At 36.9% G+C, this 15,768-nt stretch overlaps 2 long non-coding RNA genes across 2 annotated transcripts; both read left to right on the plus strand.

The window, feature by feature from the left end:
• The first annotated feature begins 12,419 nt into the window (after positions 1 to 12,419).
• Positions 12,420 to 13,283, plus strand: LOC134279660 (uncharacterized). The gene is made up of 4 exons (XR_009994689.1): positions 12,420 to 12,496; positions 12,585 to 12,676; positions 12,789 to 12,871; positions 13,176 to 13,283. It is a non-coding gene; the product is annotated as an uncharacterized LOC134279660 (long non-coding RNA).
• Positions 13,284 to 14,313: 1,030 nt separating this feature from the next.
• On the plus strand, positions 14,314 to 15,464 carry LOC134279661 (uncharacterized). The gene is made up of 2 exons (XR_009994690.1): positions 14,314 to 14,362; positions 14,462 to 15,464. It is a non-coding gene; the product is annotated as an uncharacterized LOC134279661 (long non-coding RNA).
• The last annotated feature ends 304 nt before the right edge of the window (positions 15,465 to 15,768 follow it).

Here is a 15,768-nt window from a genome sequence, read left to right on the forward strand (position 1 = left end):
CATTTGAGCTGTTGCAATGAAATTTTACACAGCAACTCCCTGTGGCCTAATGAAGACCCCTATTGATTTTGAGGTCAAAAGGTCAAAGTTCAAGGTCGTAAATTTATACATTCTGTCTGTGTGTAACACTATCATTTCCGGGCGATATTTCAAGAAGATTTTGAGCTGATGCAATGTAATTTTATACCAAAACTCCCTAGGACGTCTCTCGCCCCTCTCAAAGTGCCCCGCCCCGTTTGTTTTATTAGTATTTATAGTATTACATGTCGCTATTTTTAGCGCAGGGGCATGAGGAGAGTTATTGCGGATAAAACAGGTTCTCGGCGGACATTTTGTTCTTATTACATATATTAGAACTGTTTAATAAAGGCTAAATAAATCAAACACCACGGATTGTGTAAAATTTTGACAATACCGAACATGAATATCTACATGTATGTGACTTCACTTCTGCATATACTTAATGCCATGTAAAGCGATTCCGTGGTCTAGAGGTATGTTTCTCGCTTCGCATGTGAGAGGTCCTGAGTTCAGGTCCCGGATGGACCACTTTTTTTTTTAAGAAATACTTTTTTTTACTAAATGATAGGCCATATTTCAGACTATGTGAGCAAAAAATGTGTGGTTGAATTTCTTTCATATCATATATAAAGAGAGATTTTGTATCCTAGAACAAAATATCAAAGTTTCAGAAAAATTGAATTTGAGGAAAAATCTTGGCCTATTTATTGTGTCCTACTATGATTGGGAGTCTAGGCCACGCTTTTAATCTTGAAATATAATATACTGAAAGGAAAAAGAAACGCAGGGTAGCATAAAATTCGAAAACTTTTTGACCGCAAAACCGAAAATTACGAAAATTGGTCAGATGATAAATTTAGTTACTCTGCACCAAAATCAATGTTCACAATTACTCAACCGTAAATTGTATGACGTCATGTAGGGAAAACGGTAAAAAGCCCAAAACACTTGCAATTTGATAACGACGAGTTTGTCAACAAATCTTGTTGCACCATTTGATGCACCTGAGGTATACACATTGTTTTTCAATATTTAGAGACGATATGAATTTCTTGCAATCTTAGTATAGTTTACGGAACTTCAGTGGGGTCAAATTTTCGAATTGCCTAATTAATGAAAAAGGTAACAACGGGTAACTAAGCAGTTTCTTGTAAATTTTCCCCCATAAAACTTGTAATCCGTTGTCAGATAGGGCCTGGAATGGCTTTCAATCAACCGTGACAATGACGTTAACGCGAAACAGAGCCATGTTACGAGCGGGTTATTCGTGTTGCCACCTCTTAAATCGCAACCCTACTACCAAAAAGACCGCCTTTTATACAGTAGACTATTCCAGTCATTACATTCACACAAAAAATTAAATGAAAACAATTCTGCAATTTGGGTTTTTGAGCATGTCAACTTACTGTTGTGTTCCTCTCCCTCGCGCATGCGCGCGTTGCATGACTAATTTTTTGGCGTGGCTACCGATGCCCAATATAGCCAAGGTTTAAAAGATAATCACTCGGATGAATTCCATGCAAAGGAGAAATAACGCTCATGACAGATGTGCAGGAGAGACATTGAAGATAATGAGTGTTTTCGATTTTCACTTTTGGGGGGTATCGTCATATGAGCTTCAATAACTCAAGAATTATTAGACAAAATCAAATGAAATTTTGGTTATATCTTTTTGAAAATTAATGTTAAAAGTTGGACAGGAATACTGAAAAAAATTGAAAGAAAAATAAATGTAATTCCCCTCAAAAGTTTACCCTGCGTTTCTTTTTCCTTTCAGTATATAATTATGACTTGGTATTCTGCACTCATAATAAGCATGCAAGCAATTATAGATTGATATACCCAATATATTAAACTTAAGTATATTCATGAATATTTTACCGTCTACAATGTATGTTTATACCGGTATATTATTTTGAATAAACATAACTGTTACATATAAATGTAATTCATGACTGTAATTTTAAAAAGTTTATTAAAATACCCACGCACAAGATTTTCTGTAGAAATTTACAATATACATGTAACAAAAAAATTGTGTACTCGCAGCGTTAGTTTATACACAATTCACGATTTAATGACCGCAATAGAGTAATGAATGATGAATACGTAATTAAATCACGTGAGCATGATGTTTGAACATAATTCACAACTGAATTCACAAAGCAGTAACAAGTAACTGCGCAGCAGACTTTCAGATCAGTTCATTACATTTTTCAGTCAAAAGTGCATTACAGGAGCCCAGAGATGATCAAAAATTGAGGTAAATATTCTAAAGCTGTTGTAATAAAAAATGTTTAAGAATTTGTTTAATTTCTCTGAGGAAGGTTGTATATTTTGACATCCCCGCCATTTTCAAAGGGTATTTTCCCTGGTCAGTGGTCAAACGACACAATTTCCAGATCTCCTTAGACAGCTGTAGATAGTTTTACATATGACACAAAATAGTCTGCAATTTTAGGGGAAATGTAGTTACAAGGGAATAAATAGGACAGGATATATTCGTCGCATTTAATCTTGCAAATATGCATTAAAATAAAAAAAGGCTTTGGTTAAGAGGTTTTTCACTTTTTCAAAATGCAATAGAATCCATAAAAATCAACCGAATACATGAAAAATTGAAACACATTTATTTCTTTAAAAAGAATTAGCTCAGACCCCTCCCCCCCCTTTCCAGTAACCTAGCAATGTCGCTTATATAACAAGACAGGTTTGAGACATAAATATTTTGTCCTGCCCAGAGGTAGAGCATATTCTAGATTAATTGCTAAAATTGTTTTATTATTGGGGGATTGATTAATACATTTTCTTGCATGCACTAGTAATTTATTTGCATCGGGATCGAAATTGTGAGTTTTAAATTTTGACATGTGGCGCGAACAGCAAATTTGGCGTCAGTGGACGGTCAGGTGAGTTGGTTGGGGAAAACAGTTAACATTATTTGAAATAACATTTGTCAGATTTAGATGCACGTATTGATAAAACGTTGATAAAGTATTTTTAAGCTGCGGAAAGGGACAGCTTAAAACCTACAGGTGAATTAATCTATAAAACAAAAAACTGAAATATCGTTTGAAAATGTATTGTGCTTTTAGACTCTGCATAAGTTTGGGACATCAGATCCTAAGTGGGGTTAACTTTGCCCTGAATCAACTGTTTATTGATTACTGACAGGCATTTTTAGGGTGTCGAAGGGGCCTGTTTTTTGCTCCATTCATAATGGCAAAAAGTATGTGTTTTCCCAATTTCACCAAAGAAAATTTCCAACAGACAATCAAAACAAACAAAATTTGGTTATAAAATGTTTGGACTCTGTAATGTATAATCTAATTGATGTTCAAATAAATATATAAACAGCGTGCTCCAAATACTGATTGAGTGAATGTTGAAGTATTGTATGACAATGATAGTAATTGTTTATATTTGTATTCAGCATTAATCATACAAGACTTACGATATTATAATACGCAATCTCTCCTGCAATACAAGTGACTAGATCTACACACCAACATGCACAACAGACGACAACTTACTCACACTTGCCGCGTGCGCATCGCACACAGTGTCAAGTTAACACATACATGCACACACTCATACCACACTAAACTCCCATCCCTTTTGAAAAAGTGGGAGGTACTCCTGTACCTTAATACATCATATGCAAGTAAAAAAGTCAATGAGTACCTTGCAAATAAAAGATAAACTATTATTTATTTACATAAATAGAAAAATGACAAAATTATAGTTTTTTTTTAAATTTCAACCAAATGTCACTTTTTTCTCAAATGGAATAGCCCAGCCAATTGATGTTTTGCCCCCTTTCCGGATTCTGCTGGAAATCAAGTGGTGAGGTTGTCGGCATGACATTTAACTTGCATAAATTTATTCATCAAATCAGAGATGGCATAAAAAATATGCATTTTAATCATTTTTTAGCTCACCTCAATGAAGTTGGGGGAGCGTATGTAATACCCTCGGTGTCGGCGTCCCAGGTTAAGGTTAAGTTTTTTGGAGCAGTTTTCTTTTTAAGTACTTCTATGTCCTATATTGATTAGACATGCATGGAAGATGCATCTAATGTGTTTCATTGTACAAGTCAAAGTTTCAGATGCTGCAGTTTCAGCAAAGGAATGACAGGTTAATGTTTTTGGAGCAGGTGAACATTTTTGGTGCAGTTTTTGGTGTAGGTCTCATTTCCAAGGAAATATAAGCCCTATGTTGACCAAACTTGCTTCGATGGTACATCTAAGGATGTACACTACCAGACTTGCTTCAGATGCTGAATCTGACCTACATTTTCCGGTTGAGTGAACAGGTTAATGTTTTTGGTGCAGGTCTCATTTCCAAGGAACTATAAGTCCTATGTTGACCAAACTTGCATGGATGATACATCTTAGGATGCATACTACCAGACTTGCTTCGGATGCTGAATTTGACCTACATTTTCTGGATGAGTGAACAGGTTAAAGTTTTTGGTGCAGGTTTCATTTCCAAGTTACAATGAGCCTATAATGACTACACTTGCATGGATGATACATCTTAGATGCATACTACCAGACTTGCTTCGGATGCTGAATTTGACCTACATTTTCTGGATGATTGAACAGGTTAAAGTTTTTGGGGCAGGTTTCATTTCCAAGTTACAATGAGCCTATAATGACTACTCTTGCATGGATGATACATCTTAGGATGCTTACTACCAGACTTGCTTCGGATGCTGAATCTGACCTACATTTTCTGGATGAGTGAACAGATTAAAGTTTTTGATGCAGGATTCATTTCCAAGTAACTATGAGCTCTTTAATATTAAGACCAAACTTGTATGAATGATACATCTAAGGTTGCATTCTACCAGGCTGGCTTCAGATGCTGAATCTGACCTACATTTTTTTCTAAATGAGTGAAGAGGTGAAATTTTTATGCAGGTTTCATTTCTAAGTAACTATTAGCCCTATGTTGTGCAAACTCGCTTGGATGATACATCTTAGGATGCATACTAATGGACTTGCTACAGATGCTGAATTCAACATACATTTTCCAGATAATGGACCAGGTAAAAGTTATGGGTGCAGGTCTATCACCAAGAAACTGTAAGGCTTAAATAAACCAATCTTACCCCAATGATGCATCAAGGGATGAAAACTCTTAAACTTGCTTCAGATGCTGGATTTTGATCACATTTTCGTGATGAAGAACTAGTTTGAAGTTTTTATATAGGTCTATTCCAAAGTATCAGATCAAAATTGCATAAATTTTGCATTTTTGGATGTACACTTTTTGTTGGGTAATTGTGTGACTTTGCCTTACTTAAAGACAACATTCGTTGAGGTGAGCTCTGTAATCTCTGATTACCTATGTTTTGCTCACCAATATGAAGTGGACAGGAATATTAGTAACACCCATGGGATCAGTGCAAGTGTTGGTGTCCCAGATGAAAGTTTTTGGAGGAGACTTCTTTTTAAGTACATCTATGCCCTAGCCCCTAAGGGATGCATGTAAGATGCTTCAAGTATGTTTCATTGTACCAACCAGGGTTTCAGAGACTGCAATTTCAGCTAATTTAAAAGAATGATCAGGTTAATGTTTTTGAAGCAGGTGTCATTTCCAAGTATTTTAACCAAACTTACAAGAATCGAAAATGTACATCCAAAATAAAATATATGGAAGTACACTACCAGGCTTGCCTTGGATGCTGAATCTGGCCTTTATTTTTAATATGAGTGACTAGGTTAAAAGTTTTTTGAGCTAGTCTCATTTCCAAGTAACTATAAAGCCTCTTTTGACCAATCTTCCATGGATCCATTACCAGGCTTGCTTTAGATTCTGAATCCAACCTACATTTTATAGATGAGTGAAAGATTCAAAATTTTTGGAGCAAGGAAATATTTGGAAATACTCATTCTAATATGACTATTAACCTGTTGAATGACCACAGTCAAATTAGAGATATTGATGAAGGTTATTCAAATGCAAAAATTTTTTTTACCTTGAAGCTTTATTTTGAACTTGAACTTACCTCAACAAAGTCAAGATGTAGTTATGCTTTACCCTGACACCAGCCTCAGGGTTAGCATTTGTGCCATGGTAGAGTTTTAGGAGCAAGTCCATGTTCTAGTAAGTATAAGTCGTACCTGGACCAAAATTGCATGGATGATGCATTTAGGAATGGACACTACCAGACTTGCTTCGGATGCTGGATCTGACCCACATTTTCCAGATGAGTGACCAGGTTAAGGTTTTTGGAGCAGGTCCATTCCAAAGAAAGTGTAAGTCCTACTCGATCCAAACAAGCATGGATGATGCATCTAGGAATGGACACTACCAGACTTGCTTCGGATGCTTGATCTGACCTACTTTTTCCAGATGAGTGATGAAATTATTCCCAACTCAGCTCTACCCTGACCAAACTTGCATGGATGATGCATCTAAAGATGGACATTTGAAACTTGCTTCGGATGCTGGATCTGACCTGCATTCTTCAAACGAGTGACCAGGTTCAAGTAATGGAAAATGTCAATCCTCAATGAACTGTAAAACCTATTTAAACAGAATTTGCTTGAATATTGTTGTCAGGATAAATACTAACTGTTAAGGAAATATGATATGAGATTTGCATTACTTAAACTGATAAAATTCATCGAGTTGAGCTTCATTATCTATGATTATCCATGCTTTTAAATGAAGTTTCATACTTCATGTGAAATGAGAGTGTCTCCCCTATGATGTGTCTGTTTTCTCTTTATAAGAGCAGAAGAAATTTGAGGCTGACCTGGATCCTGAACTGAGGAGCAGTCCCTCTCCCATTTAACAGCATTCATGAGCAGAAAATGGGGTAAGATTCATACTTGACCTCTTTGTACCTTTTCCCAGTATTTTGGCTTTACAATTGATGTTGGCTTTGTCAGGCTTTGACCTATTGATTTTGAATTGACAGGAAGCAGAAATGCTGAGACAGTTCAGAAGAAACATCACCAGAAGCCATAGCAACAGCAAAGGAAGCTTATATGGAAGTATTTTTGATTTTCTCCCTTCTTTCCCCTACCCCCCGGCCCCTGCTGACTCTAACATAACTAACCATCCCCTTCCCTTTCCCCCTCATTCGTCTTCCTGAATTCACTGTCATTGTTTTCTGATTTTTCAACGAATTGTGTTGTACTGATTTTATTCACTTGAATTTTTGTGATTTGTTGCATTGTTTTGAGGTCTTACTAACATTGTGCCAGTTTTATACTTTCAGGGACTGGGAAGAGGAACAACGATGGAGGAGCAGGGTCGACCAACAGAGGAAGACGAGATGACGAGTCCATTTCCCATCTCTATACAGCAGCCAACATGGCCCAAAGTGGTAAGTAACTTTTCGTGATTTGTTGCATTCTTTTGAAGTTTTACTAACATTGTGCCAGTTTTATACTTTCAGGGACTGGGAAGAGGAACAACGATGGAGGAGCAGGGTCGACCAACAGAGGAAGACGAGATGACGAGTCCATTTCCCATCTCTATACAGCAGCCAACATGGCCCAAAGTGGTAAGTAACTTTTCGTGATTTGTTGCATTCTTTTGAAGTTTTACTAACATTGTGCCAGTTTTATACTTTCAGGGACTGGGAAGAGGAACAATGATGGAGGAGCAGGGTCGACCAACAGAGGAAGACGAGATGACGAGTCCATTTCCCATCTCTATACAGCAGCCAACATGGCCCAAAGTGGTAAGTAACTTTTCGTGATTTGTTGCATTCTTTTGAAGTTTTACTAACATTGTGCCAGTTTTATACTTTCAGGGACTGGGAAGAGGAACAACGATGGAGGAGCAGGGTCGACCAACAGAGGAAGACGAGATGACGAGTCCATTTCCCATCTCTATACAGCAGCCAACATGGCCCAAAGTGGTAAGTAACTTTTCGTGATTTGTTGCATTCTTTTGAAGTTTTACTAACATTGTGCCAGTTTTATACTTTCAGGGACTGGGAAGAGGAACAACGATGGAGGAGAAAGGTCGACCAACAGAGGAAGACGAGATGACGAGTCCATTTCCCATCTCTATACAGCAGCCAACATGGCCCAAAGTGGTTAGTAATTTTTCGTGATTTGTTGCATTCTTTTGAAGTTTTACTAACATTGTGCCAGTTTTATACTTTCAGGGACTGGGAAGAGGAACAACGATGGAGGAGCAGGGTCGACCAACAGAGGAAGACGAGATGACGAGTCCATTTCCCATCTCTATACAGCAGCCAACATGGCCCAAAGTGGTAAGTAACTTTTCGTGATTTGTTGCATTCTTTTGAAGTTTTACTAACATTGTGCCAGTTTTATACTTTCAGGGACTGGGAAGAGGAACAACGATGGAGGAGCAGGGTCGACCAACAGAGGAAGACGAGATGACGAGTCCATTTCCCATCTCTATACAGCAGCCAACATGGCCCAAAGTGGTAAGTAACTTTTCGTGATTTGTTGCATTCTTTTGAAGTTTTACTAACATTGTGCCAGTTTTATACTTTCAGGGACTGGGAAGAGGAACAACGATGGAGGAGCAGGGTCGACCAACAGAGGAAGACGAGATGACGAGTCCATTTCCCATCTCTATACAGCAGCCAACATGGCCCAAAGTGGTAAGTAACTTTTGGTGATTTGTTGCATTCTTTTGAAGTTTTACTAACATTGTGCCAGTTTTATACTTTCAGGGACTGGGAAGAGGAACAACGATGGAGGAGCAGGGTCGACCAACAGAGGAAGACGAGATGACGAGTCCATTTCCCATCTCTATACAGCAGCCAACATGGCCCAAAATGGTAAGTAACTTTTCGTGATTTGTTGCATTCTTTTGAAGTCTTACTAACATTGTGCCAGTTTTATACTTTCAGGGACTCGGAAGAGGAACAACGATGGAGGAGCAGGGTCGACCAACAGAGGAAGACGAGATGACGAGTCCATTTCCCATCTCTATACAGCAGCCAACATGGCCCAATATGGTAAGTAACTTTTCGTGATTTGTTGCATTCTTTTGAAGTCTTACTAACATTGTGCCAGTTTTATACTTTCAGGGACTCGGAAGAGGAACAACGATGGAGGAGCAGGGTCGACCAACAGAGGAAGACGAGATGACGAGTCCATTTCCCATCTCTATACAGCAGCCAACATGGCCCAAAATGGTAAGTAACTTTTCGTGATTTGTTGCATTCTTTTGAAGTTTTACTAACATTGTGCCAGTTTTATACTTTCAGGGACTGGGAAGAGGAACAACGATGGAGGAGCAGGGTCGACCAACAGAGGAAGACGAGATGACGAGTCCATTTCCCATCTCTATACAGCAGCCAACATGGCCCAAAGTGGTAAGTAACTTTTCGTGATTTGTTGCATTCTTTTGAAGTTTTACTAACATTGTGCCAGTTTAATACTTTCAGGGACTCGGAAGAGGAACAACGATGGAGGAGCAGGGTCGACCAACAGAGGAAGACGAGATGACGAGTCCATTTCCCATCTCTATACAGCAGCCAACATGGCCAAAAGTGGTAAGTAACTTTTCGTGATTTGTTGCATTCTTTTGAAGTTTTACTAACATTGTGCCAGTTTTATACTTTCAGGGACTGGGAAGGGGAACAACGATGGAGGAGCAGGGTCGACCAACAGCAAAAGACAGGATGACGAGTCCATTTCCCATCTCTATGCAGCAACCAATATGGCTCAAGGTTGTAAGTAACAAACTGATTATTTAAATGAAGTTTGTCATTTGTTAGGGAATGTGAGTGATTCTCCTTTGATGTGTTCCCAATATTATGGCTTTCCAATTGATGTTCGCTTTTTCAGGCTTTGACCTCTTGAGTTTGAATTGACAGGAAGCAGAGATAGCCACCTCTGAAGGTCAGTCTGGAGTGTTTTCTGCTGCATTCAGAAAGTATGGGGTGTATAGTAGTTGTAAGTAGCGTTACAAAGGTGTTTCTTAGTCTTAGGTTTAGTTTTGTATAGTATTTCCCGTAGGTGCAGTTGTGTTGTAGTGAGTTAGTAAGTAGGCTTTAGTTGATATTTAGACAGCTTAGAGGAGTGTAGGTTATTATTGTAATTAAGGTATTTGTTAATTAGTGCATGATTAGTGCTTGTGGTGGATAGGTTTGCATGATTAACACCCTAACAAGCAGGGTTCTCCATGAGCTGTTTTACTGTGTTGGTCCCGACACAGAAAAATGTTCTCCGACACAGTAAAGATTCAAATTTTATCTGTGCGACACATTAAAAATTTTGCTGACACAGTAAGATCTGTGATAATAAAAAAAAATTGAAACATACAAATTATCTCTATCTGAAACATAATTGATCAAACAATTCTACCGTCTTTCAATTCTATACGATATCTAGATCACTTAATTATGCTTTCACCTTGCATAATCAATTATTTCCTAGACCCTCAATGGACTTGACGCATGAAGAAACAAAGACAAAAAATTGGATTTCAAACTTCCATGTAACGCTCATTTGGTACTAGTAGTTGCAATTAAAGTACACTGTATTATTTTTAAAAATATATTTAAATGTCTTTTCTTTAGAGCCATGGCTCTAGAATTATGTTTGCAATGTAAATCAAACATAACACTGTACCAAAATCATTTACTTGATGTAAATAAATAGTTTTCAATTTTCAAGGAACTTTTAAAAGTATTTTACCATTCCGAAGTCTCTTTTTTTGTAATTCCTTAATTCGATCAATAAAATTGACAAAAAAAATTATGACAAATTTGCTTTAAAAAATTGTAAGTAGTTCAACTTTATAGACAAGAATTTCCTCTGCATTTCACAACATGTGGTAATATGTTCGACCATATTATTTTTGTAACGAATGGGTGATTTTTTTTTTAAAATTGTGTGCATGTATTCTTAAGTAATTATAATGAATAGTGAGTCAGTTGCAAATTTGATCGTTAAAATACCGTGACATTTTAGTGCTTTGCGTAAACTCTGCAACACAGTAAAATTTTAAACAATGGAGAACCCTGAACAAGTAACAAGCTACTAAAACTACTAACGTCTGCTAAATGTTGTGTGACGCGTCTAGTGTGTTGGTGTTAGTGTCTGTGTGCTTGTCACCTCTCGCTTTCAGCCATCACCGCTGGCTAGCAGCAATGCGAAGGGGGAAGAAATTCTAATGACTTCCCCTGCCAGTACATAGCCTCTCCACAACAAGTCCTATGCGATGCCTCCACGTGGAAGCAGACGGATACTGGGTATCATTTTGTCCCAGGCTAAGTTCGCAAGGACGCACAGGAAGATGAGTCTCAAAAGCATTGGTAAACATCTCATATAGGATCTCTCCTGATCACAAACCCAATTTAGTAATAGAATCAATTGATATAAGTGCTGGTTTTTAAAAGAAGTGAACCTTTGTTCATTTTATGTCTTTGTCATCTTTTTAGCTCACCTGAGCCAAAGGCTAAAGTGAGCTTTTCTGATCACATTTTGTCCGTCGTCTGTCCGTCCGTCCATCTGTAAACTTTTCACATTTTTGACTTCTTCTCAAGAACCACTGGGCCAATTTTGACCAAACTTGGTACCAAACTTGAGTGAAGGGGAATTTAAATTGTTAAAATGAAGGGCCAAGTCCCCTCACAAGGGGAGATAATCAAGAAAAGACAAAACTAGGGTGGGGTCATTAAAAAATCTTCTCAAGAACCACTGGGCCAGAAAAGCTGAAACTTCTGCGGAAGCATCCTGGGGTAGTGTAGATTCTAAATTGTTCAAATCATGACCCCCGGCGGTTGGGCGGGGCCACAATGGGGAATCAAATTTTTACATAGAAATATATAGGAAAAATGTTTGAAAATCTTCTGCTCAAGAACCACTGGGCCAGAAAAGCCAGAAAATTTCATTCTCGCATATAATATAATTCCTTAAGATTATATATAGCAATGACCACAATTTTGAAAATTTTGTCTCGCTAATGAAGAGTCATTGACTATCTCGCGAAAATAAGGTGTTGCGAAATTTAAGTGATTTACAGTATATAGGAAACGTCTTCTCAATAATACCAAAGCCATAAAGTCATATTGATATGGAAGCATCCTTAGGTAGTGTAGATTCAAATTTGTCCAAATCTTGATTCCAGGGGGCAGGGAGGGGCATCAATGGGGATAAAATTTTAACAAAGGAATATATAGGAAAAAATTTTATGTTCAAGAACAGCTAAGCCATTGTTATTGATATGAAAATGTCTCCAGGTAGTTATTCAAGCCCCCTTCTCCTCTTCCTAAATTTATACTTTTCAATACTGGACTAATTTGTCATTTACTAGCCAATATGCTTAGGTGAGCATATTGCCCATTGGCCACTAGTTTATTTTAGAAATCTTCTCACATGGTTTGAAGTGCAAGTGATCCACTTTTGGTGTCTGTTAATTTTTATCTTTTTAAGAGGAATACCTTTAAGGCTGAACAGGATCCTGAAGTGAGGAGGACTCCTCTCTCATTGAACTGCATACAGCAGCAGAAAGCAGGGTAAGATTCAGATTTTACTTGTTGTATCTTTGCTTGCCTATTGATGTTGGCTGTAACAAGCTTTAACATCTGGACCTTCAATTGACAGATTTCAGTTCCCCTTTGATTCAGAAGAGGAACAACAATGGAGGACCAAGGTCATTAATATAAGAAGAGTCTATTCCTGTCTGTGTTTTGCAGGTATTAGGTTTCAAAAGTGGTAAGCAACAAGCTGCTTTTTACTGAAGCTTCTCACTTGGTATGAAGTGAAAGTGTTTCCCCTTTTATGTCTCTGTTTTATCTTTTTAAGCAGAAGAAAGTTAAGACTCATGACCAGGAATTCTAAGTGAGGAAGAGTCCCTTTCCCATTCTGCTGCAGCCATGAGGAGAATACTCGTAAGAATCAGACTTTACTTCTTTTTTACCTATGGAACTTCATCATGACCCACTTTAACAGGCAGAAGTCTTACAAGTATTTTTTATTTAATTATTTCTGACATATATTTGTCCTCCCTACTCTAAAGTAACTATGCTTTCCTCTCCTTGCCCCAATATTCCACCTTATTCCTAGCTATCATAACCTTATTGTCTTTATTTGCTTTTTGATTTTCAAGCTAATAATGTTGTAATGATTATGTTCATTTGAATTTTTGTGATTATAACATTGCTTTGTATTATTGCTTATCTTCTCTCCATCAAGTATTTTCAAGGAATTTGACAAGGGAAGAGGACCAGTGCTGACCAAGTGAAGAAAAAGAAGAGTCTATTGCCAAGCTTTGTACAGCAGCCAATATCTGATTAAGGAGTGGGTAAAAAGATTTATTTTTTTGCAATTTACAAATTTTCTTTATACACTTATCAAATCATAGGTCCAGGGGGATTTACTTCTGCGCTGCACAACAGCAAGACTGTGTTGCAATAACAATAGGGCATCCCGAGGATGTGTTGTTTCAAATTACGTTACATCATGATCCCTTTGGACTAGGATTACAGTAAAACTCGGTTATAGCGAAGTCCTGGGGATCTGTTAATTTAATTCGCTATATCCGTAATTTGTTATATCCGTATAACGAATTCGTATAACCATATATAGCGAATTCGAAATATGCATGTTTTCCTTCAAGTGTTACTATAAAAATGTTAGGGAAGCAAATTATTACAAAACATAGTTTCGAAAACTAAGGTTTTATTATGAATTGAATTTTATATACAGATGCTAAAAGAAAATAAAGTCAGTTCAATTTATCACATTTTAAGATCTTTGAAAGTTCGTTATAAAAGATGTAAATTTCATTATATTAAATCTCAAGGGAACTCAAAATCAGTTCGCTATATCCGTAAATTCGTTATATCAGAGTTCGTTATAACCGTAAAAATTTACAAAGATTTGTTAAGAATTTTGCCGGGGACCGAGAAAAACTTCGCTATATCCGTGAATTCGCTATATCCGTGTTCGTACTAAACGAGTTTTACTGTAGTAAAAAAAAATATGAATTAAGAATTTTTCTTTTGATGACAAAGTCAAGGTGACTCAGGTGAACATTTTGGCACAAGGTATTTTTGTTCATGTTTTTTTCATTATCTTTGGATTTCCTTTGTTAACAAGTAGAAGATGAGACTGATCTCAATCAGTTAACAAGAATGTGGAAAGTAAGGACTTACTACTGTCTAACCTAAACATTGATGGTTAGTCAGATCAGATGCATGTAAAGCTCTAGACCTTGCATTATGTGAATTAGAGGAGATTTTGACTCTCTCATTGCTTGGATTCTTAGTGTCTTTTTAATATGCAGACGGTTATGCTGGCATTGATCCGTTTCCAAAAGCAGATCAACAATTGATTCCTCAAGACTCCAAAGAGATCAACTATGGGACCTGAAAATAAAGGTAAGACACATGTACAAGCTCTGCAAAGCTTAGCTATTTTTCATTTATTAAGATTTTATTAATATTTATGTTGAGTCCTTGTGATTTCTTTTTTTACAGGCAGACTGCCATCAATTTCATGTTTCTTTGATAGCAGACAAATATGCTTCAACAATAGTGCAGAGAGTAATTTAAGGTTTGGACTGCAAGTGATGGACACACTAAATATTAACTCAACTCAAAGAATTCAATGGATAGTGCTGAGTACATTATTATATATCTACAAAGTGAGGGGCACACTAAATAGCTTAACTGACAGAATTCAATGGACCGTGCTGAGAACATTGTTATATATCTACAAAGTGATGGACACACTAAATAGCTTAACTGACAGAATTCAATGGACCGTGCTGAGTACATTGTTATCTACAAAGTGATGGACACACTAAATAGCTTAACTCACAGAATCCAATGAACAGAGTTGAGTATGTACTAATATCTACAAAGTGATGGACACAGTAAACAGCTTAATTCTCAGGATTCAGTGTACCATGCTGAGTACATAACTCATTAAAGATAATTCATATGACATCCACAGCAGATCACTCGAAGTTGTGTTACTACATTATTGTACAATTTTTCATATACTACGTTATTTTTTCTGAATGTTTTTTTTTGTATCTGTATATTATATTTTTTAATTTAAAAAAGTTAAAGATTGGATTTTTAAGCAAAAATATCAAGAGAGGTAAATCAGTGCTTGTCTGAATATCTAAGCTTAAGAGAAAGGGAGGTAATTTTTTTTATTGTGAATCCTTGTCCAGAGAATATGCTTTCTCCCCTTGGTCCAATGTGGCTAATACTTCTCTCACAGAGTGCCACTGGTCAATGGATGTGTAGTGACCTTGAACAAAGTTTCTAGGCCAAGAGTCAAGGTTAAAACCCCTTTCAGCTACTTTACATTTTTATGTTCATTGCTGAAAGTGGGACCCTTTGAGATGGCCACCATCTCAATGATATCTAATTTTAGTTTGAAAATTGCTAGAAAAGATAAAGTGATCTCATTGTAACATTATTATTTTTTAGTGTTTTAGATTATAAATAAATATAACAATATGCAAAATCTAAATTCTTTTATATTTTCTCTCCTTTGATTTACATAGCAGGCCTTGCAGTTTTTAGCTCATATGAGATTTTCTGGTCACCTGTTGTCCATCGTCCATCCGTCTGACTGTCCATTCATCTGTAAACTTTTCACATTTTCAGCTTATTCTTGAGAACCATTGGGCCAATTTTGACCAGACTTAGTACAAAACATCCTTGGGTTAAGTGGGAGTTTAAATTATGAAAATATAAAGTCCCTTCCGAGGGGAAATTGTCAAGAATATACAAAAATATGGTGGGGTCATAAAAAAATCTTCTCAAGA

This window comes from Saccostrea cucullata, unplaced genomic scaffold (genome assembly GCF_032062105.1).
Source record: "Saccostrea cucullata isolate Sc308-1 unplaced genomic scaffold, CSIRO_AGI_Scuc_v1 ctg6365, whole genome shotgun sequence".
NCBI lineage: Eukaryota > Metazoa > Mollusca > Bivalvia > Ostreida > Ostreidae > Saccostrea > Saccostrea cuccullata.